The sequence below is a fragment of the Euphorbia lathyris genome, chromosome 2 (assembly GCF_963576675.1).
Source record: "Euphorbia lathyris chromosome 2, ddEupLath1.1, whole genome shotgun sequence".
NCBI classification, from domain to species: Eukaryota; Viridiplantae; Streptophyta; class Magnoliopsida; order Malpighiales; family Euphorbiaceae; genus Euphorbia; species Euphorbia lathyris.
The window spans coordinates 142,576,271-142,584,483 of record NC_088911.1 but is presented as its reverse complement, the minus strand read 5'-3'; the positions used below and the strand labels follow the sequence as shown (position 1 = coordinate 142,584,483).

The following is an 8,213-nucleotide window of genomic DNA, read 5'->3' as shown; positions in this document are numbered from 1 at the left end:
GAAATTGTCGAACACGATTTGATCCATCAGACGAGGCTGAGGCAGACAGTGGATGGCGATGTGCTGATACTGGATGGTGACGTCCAACACGATTTGATCCACCAGCCGAGGCTGAGGCAGACTGTGGATGTCAATGTCAACGTCGGAGAATCTAGAGTCGACAGTGGTGGAACAGGAGTGTCCAAATTAGCTATGAACATGTTGATGAAGAAAGGCTGTTTTCAGTACCACAACAACGGGGCTGGAGAAGAGGAAGAGTGAATTTGTTGGGAGAGTTATAGGGAGGGGAGCCTTCACATTTTTCATAAAAAATGCATCTTCCAATGGTTGAAAACAAAGAATTCGTGCCCGCTTTGTCGACAAAAAGTTTAGGAATTAGAGTTTAGGTATCTCAATATCAATATGACATTAAAGTTTAATTACTAGTTACTGTTCCATTATGTATTACCTAATCTTTTTGTTTCAACTACTTTATCACATTTATCGGACTCTTTACCTATCATAATTATTATCTTCTACAATTATACTTGTACCCAAACAATGAAAAATGAAGAGATGAGGGAAATGCACATACCACATTAGCTATGACATCAAAAGAATTGTCTTCCAATGCAAGTTTCGGGTTCAGATTTAAGTCTTGAACAATGTACTCTGTCAGCACATACACAGACAACAACCAAATTCAAGGCCTGTATGAATCCATAGAAAACATTGATCAAATTATCACAATAATGCTCTATTAAGGACTAGGATTGTATCGATTTAAACACGAAAACAAGTAGGACCTTACTGGATTCCGCTTCAGCTCTTTTTCATTCATGCCTTGTCCTACTACTTTATCTTGCTTGTACCCTTTCGGGAAGTGGCTGACCTACATATAAAATCTAGGATCAGAAGGTTCTGTTAACATAATTCTTCAACCCATGACACATTTTAGCAGATGTCTTACCCAACTGCTACACAGGTCTAAGATGATAAATCCTGGAGTGTAAGAGCCGCAATGGTTGGGTCATCGACGTGTGTAACGAATCTTGGAGCTTCATAGAACACCGAGTCTGGAGTCCTAAAAGTATAAATTGTTGAACATTAGATGAAATATGCTTAAGATGAAATGAAGCAATTGAAAGTTTGAACTTTTAACTAAAACAAACTAAACTGACTTGAACTACACCAGCGACATGAAACATGGAAATGAACATTAAAAGAATTAAAAAGAAAATTTCATTTACTAGCTTCACCATAGGTAGGATCTGCAGGTGAAACCTTAGAACCAACGGCGGCAGAGCCAATAGGAACAGTAAAAGCTAATCCAAGAGTAATCTTGATTTTGACACATGAGGATGTCTAATTTAAACGGGTACTAAATGATAATTAAATATATAACTGAATTATACTTTAAGCATTACTAATACTAATTCGCAAAAGCAGAATGCCCTACACGAAATCTGAGAACTTTGCGATAACAATTGTTTGCAAACTCACCAATATAGAGACCAGTTAGGAAATTGCACCAGCTCCAAATGACAGCAGCAGCCCACAAGATTGCTAAAGCCTGAAACATTCTTTCTAGGTATCAATTACTCATAACCTGGAGCCTCCTGCAAAATTCTTGCTAAAGTTTTAGGTCGTTTTTTTCGGCTACAACATAATGAAATACAATGGAAATTAGATTGACTTACAGTGTTGCAAAAATAATAGTTGATGCAGCACTAGTTTCTGAAGAACGGTACAGAGTACATTGCAGAGATATGATAACAAGCAATAACAAACTAAGGTCATGTAACTCGAAAATGGAAGCGATAAAGCTCCGTATTTTGGATACGGAAAAAGGTCATGTAACTCAAAAATTATGGACAAACCTGGTATTAATATATGCTTAATTTTTACCAATAATTCTTGCATGAGCAAGAACCTTGAGAAAAATAGTGAAACCGATTCGTATCCCTCACAATTATATCTCTTCCTGTAATTCTAGAAATCAGCTTTATGGCCTCGTGACAATCACCACAAATTCGAAGGTTTTTCACTACTCTAATGATGCATTCTGGAGCTGTGGTAATTAGACCAAAAGCTATAGCTAATTTCTCGCTATGAAAGCCGAGGAAATGTTCCTTGTCCTCCTCTTCTATATCAAACAGCACATTATCTGTTGTAGGGAAATACCCAGCTGCTTTTATGGCTTTAACTAATTCACCGAGTTTCGCATATATCCTCTCGGACAATGGATGGGACTTATCATTGACAAGGAATTCATGAACAACTCCATCCAGTTCAATCCAACTGCAAGCAGGTACTTTCTGAATCCGTTTTTCGATCATGATTGACCTTATCTTCGACGCGTCATCCCATTTACGTCCCGCAGAATATATATTAGACAAGAGAACATAATTTCCTGAGTTCCATGGTTCTAATGCAATGAGTTGTTTCACTGCATGTTCTGCCAACTGGGTGTTTCGGTGAAATCTGCATCCACCCAGCAAGGCTCCCCAAACAATGGCATTTGTGTCCATAGGCATACTTTTGATCAGCTGATGAGCTTCATCTAACAGAATAAACAGAATTCATACTATTGAAATATTTACGCCCCTCGTCAACTAGACCAGCATGTGTACAACCACAGAGTAAGCCGACGAAAGTATTTTCATCTGGTTGAATCCCACACTTCTCCATTTGGCCAAATAGTCCAAATGCAGCTTTCACATGTCCATTCATGGCAAGACCCGAAATAGCAGCATTACAAACTACTCGATCTCTATCTTTCTGCTTTACGCCTTTGAAAACTTCCCAGGCTCTCATCATGCTACCACATTTTGCATACATATCAATAAATGCTGTACCCAGTACTGGATTAGCCAAGAACTCATCTCGATTAATCAAATTGCTAGCCCAGTCCCCTAATTCTAATGCTCCTAACCTAGCACAAGCACAGAGAAATCCAACCATAGAATAACGATCAGGTTTGAAACCCTCATTCAAACCGTTTGAAGCATAACCTTGAATCATGATACTCCAGGAAACAATATCCGCACTTAGCATACAAATCCACCAAAGAAGTAGCCACAAACAAATTCGTTTCAGCGCCCATCTTTGTTATACATCTATCGACCAATTCCCCACTTCCTACATCTCCAATTTGAATGCAGGCTGGCCTAATGAACATATTAACAGCTTCCCTACATCTTCCTACACCTATATATCCACTTATAATGGCATTCCAAGAAACGGTATCTCTTCCAGGTATATCACCGAACAACTTAATGGCATCTTCGATATTGCCGCACTTGGAATACATAGTAACTAAACTGGTATTAACAAACAAATCAGCATCAAAACCTGCTTTAACAGCGAGATTATGCATCATTGTTCCCAATTTAAAGTCCGAAAGCCTCACACATGCTTTCAGCATGAAGGGGAAGTGAAATTAGGTAAAAATCCTTTGTTTCTCATTGAATTGTAAAACTGTATGGATTCTGTGTAGCAATCATTGGAAACTAAGCCACGAATCATGGTATTCCAGAGGAAAATGCTGGGATCTTTTGTTTGATTAGAGATGAGGCAGGTGTATATCGCACCCCTGAGATCAAAACTAAGACGGAGGAAGAGATAGTCATCCTGGTCGAGATTGAAGCAGAGAAGCACGGCATGGACATGCTTGAGCTGTTTTAAGGAATTGAAACCTTGAAAGAGGAGTTTCTTGATTTCTAGTGCCTTGCTGAAGGTAGGAGATGTTGGGTTGGAGACGAAGGCCATGGCCATATCACTGACCTGTTTCACGCCAATACTTAGGACATGAATAGGATGATGTATAATCCGAACAAACAAATATCATACTCAAATTCAACAACAATCATACAAAAAAGAAAGATTGTTTTCAAACTAAATAAATTCTGAAACAATAAAACATCATATTTAAGAGAAGTCAAATAATTTATGATTATGCATCCTATATGATTGCTGATGATGAGTTAGGTGAAGCTGGTTATTCTTTTAATTCTTTTTAATTCTTTTAAGCGAGTTTACTCATCAAACCACTGGAAAGGAAACTGCTCATTCCACATTCCACATTCTTCAAAACCTACTCATTCAATAGAAAGTGAAAGAGACAGTTTACTATCCAAACAACCTTGGACAGTTAATCGTGTCGGATCCGTATAGACATAACCCAGTAAAAACATGCCTCCAACCTTGGACAGTTGGCTGAAATTGTAATCACTGAAAGATAAAATGAATAAACGAAACATGAATTGAAAAAGAGAACAGACACAATGAAAAACTATGTAATAAGAAATATTAATCGGAAAAGATAAGAGCCTAATTTCAAGTGGAAGACCAGATAAGAACTCAGTTCAAGCTTCCAATAAAATTCTCACATCAGATGAACATAAAAATTGAAACAAAATAATGTATCGGCATTTGCTTGGATCAGATCGATGAAGACTTAGACGGGAGAATGATAGAAACGCATACCGTTGTCGTTGTCGTCTCCGTTTAGCTTGGGTTGTCCGGAGTTCTTCGTCGGAGGTAAGAGTAATGATGAGAAAAGAAGGGAGATGAAAAGGATCGTAACGTTGAAGAGGAGAAGCCATAGAAGCGACCAGCTCGAATATCCATTTAGTGTAAAGTATAAAAAATAAAGATAAATAATAATAATAATAATAATAAACAGAGTTGGCTCCCAGTGGCTCCCAGCTTGATGAGTCGGAGCCCAGCCTGTCCGAAAGGAGTTCTGAAGGCTAGCTCGGCCAATTGGCTTCCGGCTCAAAGGAAAAAGAGAGAAAAAAGAAAGCCATACAGACCATTTTTCCAGCTGTACCAACATTAATTCAACTCATTACTTAGGGCATCAAACAAACTAATTTTTTACGAGCCCGAAAGTTTCAGAAACTTGACATCTCGAGAGATCTTGAATATATTTATGAGTCTAATTCGGATCTATATAAAAGGAGAAATAAATTTTGGAAGTTGGAGTATATGTATTCTGTACCAATATCATTTCAACTGGCTATTTAAGGCATTAAATTGACTAATTTTTCACAAGATCGGAAGTTTTAGAAACTAGACATCTCGAGAAATCCGAAATATATTGATGGGCCTAATTTGGATCCATATGGAGGGAGAAATAAATTTTGGAAAATAGAGTAGATGCCTAGAACATGTACAATTTTTAGTTAAGTTAGTTGTTACCGGTGCTATAGCTCGAACTAGCGTAACTCAACACACATCCAACATCAACAAGCAAAGGACTAATGTTATGGTAGGTGGAAATGTCGGTTTTCAGTTCTTACAGTGCGGTAGACTTGTTCATGGGTCGGGCTAGACGGACTGTTATCTAAAAATGCTTAGTCCAAGCCCAGCATAGCTCGCTGTTAATTTAAGCTGACTCGGGTTGGGCTAGTCGCAAACTCAAAACTCAAATCCTAGCGAATATAAGCCCACCTGAAGTATAATTTTTAATAACAAAAAATAAAATTTATACTTAAAAGTAAATATTACTATATAACTTTATTGATTAATATTAATAGGAGGACCGGGATCAATAAATCTGCGTAGTTGCAACAACAAAAAGGACTCAGATCCAAATGTTCGGAATGACTTAAATGATGAAATTTGGATTGCAGATGATATTCTACAGATTTCGATTTACGAAAAGTATATGATATATTGTTGTTTGATGTTTTTTTATACCTTTTATGGTTTTATTTGCTCTTTGTAGTCTTTTTCATCCATTCGTGGATCTTGTATTGGCTTTAGCATTTACTTGTTTGAAGTTTTATTCTTTGTATTTTGTTTGTTGTTCTTATTCTATCATGTAATGAAAATACAAACATTTTTCTCAAAAAAAAAAAAATAGGGAAAATTACACAGAAATTCATATTTCAAAAACTATTTATAACTATGTCAAGTCATAATTTTGGATTATGTCAAACTAGTTAAATTAGTACTTTTAATATATTTTAAGGATTAAAATTTATAAATTAGAAGTCTACAATATATTTTCTAGGGTTTATGGTTTATGAATTAGAGTCTATAATTTTTAAATTATGATGTAAAATCGTAATATATAGAGAATAATGATATATTAAGAATTAAGTTTAATGATATGACTTAATTGTAATTTTGTACTTAATTATGATATTCCTGTATTTCACCCAAAAAAATATTAAGACCGGGCTGGACCGGTCCGTACTATTTTTATAAATCTCGAACTCATCCAAAAAATAGATAGACTTTAACGGGCTTGGTTCGGAAATGGGCTAGGTCTAAGGAGACACTTGGACCATCTGCAAGCCCGACCCAGGAGACACGGGCCAGACGGCACCTGAATCTGTGAATAAGTCTACTATGCGGTATGGGGAAACGAAGCTGCCCCGGACCATACAGGCATGGTCGATTCTCAGACATGTTATTGCTAAGTTGGTAACTGAAAATTTGAGAGGAATGGTCCAAGTCCATTAGAGTTCCACATTGCTAATCATTCTACTGTGGATTTTCATCCGATCTGTGAATATGTTTTTTTGGGGTTAATTTTTTTTTTTTTGGGTTAAGGTGTAAAAATACCTCTAATGTTTTGGGTCAGGAGCAATTTTACCCTTAACGTCTAAAATGGTGCAATTTTACCCCTAACATTGGAAGCCAAGAGCAATTTTACCCCTAACGTTAATAAATTGGGTCGATTTGAAAAATAATTCATCAAACTGTCTTCTCGGTCATGAATTTTGTTATCTACACTTCATACGTGTGCCATTTTATCAGTAACAAATCACAAACATTCGTTGGGATGTGAAAAAAAAAAATATATACTGTCTTTTTGTACGGATTAGACAAAAAAAATTCAAAAAATCCACCGAATTTATAAATATTAATCTCAAATTCTATTATTAAATTATAAAAAATATGAAATCCTTCTTTTGAACGAATTATTAATCAATTAGCGCAGAATAATGAACAAAAATATCTGTGTTTTATAATAGTGTCTGAAATTGATCCAATTTATCAACGTTAGGGGTAAAATTGCTCTTGGCCTGCAACGTTAGGGGTAAAATTACACCATTTTAAACATTAAAAGTAAAATTGCTCTTGGTCCAAAACGTTAAATGTATTTTTACACCTTAACTTTTTTTTTTTTTTTGTAAAACCCTATAATTAGGCTTTCTATCGATTATATGCGCATAGCATTTTTGTCAAGATGGGAACAAAAGTTTTCGCTTTGTTATAACCACTATTAAATATGACAGCCATTAACAACCTCAAAATAAAAAATTATAAGAATTTATTTAATATCACATTTACTATACAACCAAATTATTCTTTTTCCAAAATGATCACTTTCAAACTCTCTCAGAACATTTACTTAAATGGATTCAAAATTAAAAAGTACAAAAGTTGAAAAATTAAAATTACATAGAATATCCTCAATTCTTATAATTTTGTTTTTATTGAATTTACCCATTTGTTTTACAAATTAAGCTTAATAATATTGCATCCCACTAAACAAAAGAAAATTAAACTCTACTTTTATAACATTGACCAAATTATTTTCAGTCTCCAAAGAGTTAAGAATTAAAATTAGTTAAAATACCATTTTCATCGGTTTTACAATGGAAGGTTACATGTAATTAGCATCATCAAGATTGAGCGACTTTTATGTTAATAAAATGCATAGTAACTTTCATGTCGGGTTTTAAAGTTGAATGGCCATAATATTAGCAAGAGCAAATTTAAGTGGCATAGGTGTAATTTACCCTCTTCGTTTAGAAAATGGGAAGAATATTGCCAAATAGCCAATAAAAAAGGGTTAAGGTGCAAAAATACCCCTAACGTTTTGGGTCAAGAGCAATTTTACCCCTAACGTCTAAAATGGTGCAATTTTATCCCTAATGTTGGAAGCCAATAGCAATTTTACCCATAACGTTGATAAATTGGGTCAATTTGAAAAATAATTCATCAAACTGTCTTCTCGGTCATGAATCTTGTCATCTACACTTCACACATGCGTTATTTTATCAGTAACAAATCACAAACATATGTTGGGATATGAAAAAAATAAGAAAAAATATTAAAAATATACTGTCTTTTGTACGAATTAGACAAAAAAAAATTCAAAAAATTCACCGAATTTATAAATATTAATCTCCAATTTTATTATTAAATTACAAAAAAACATTATATCATTTTTTTTCGAACAAATTGATATGCAATTGGTGAAAAATAAA

General features: G+C 34.9%; 1 pseudogene; it reads right to left on the bottom strand.

Moving 5' to 3' along the window:
* Positions 1-574: 574 nt before the first annotated feature.
* Positions 575-4,624, bottom strand: LOC136220204 (putative pentatricopeptide repeat-containing protein At3g08820; annotated as a pseudogene).
* Between the last annotated feature and the right edge of the window lie 3,589 nt (positions 4,625-8,213).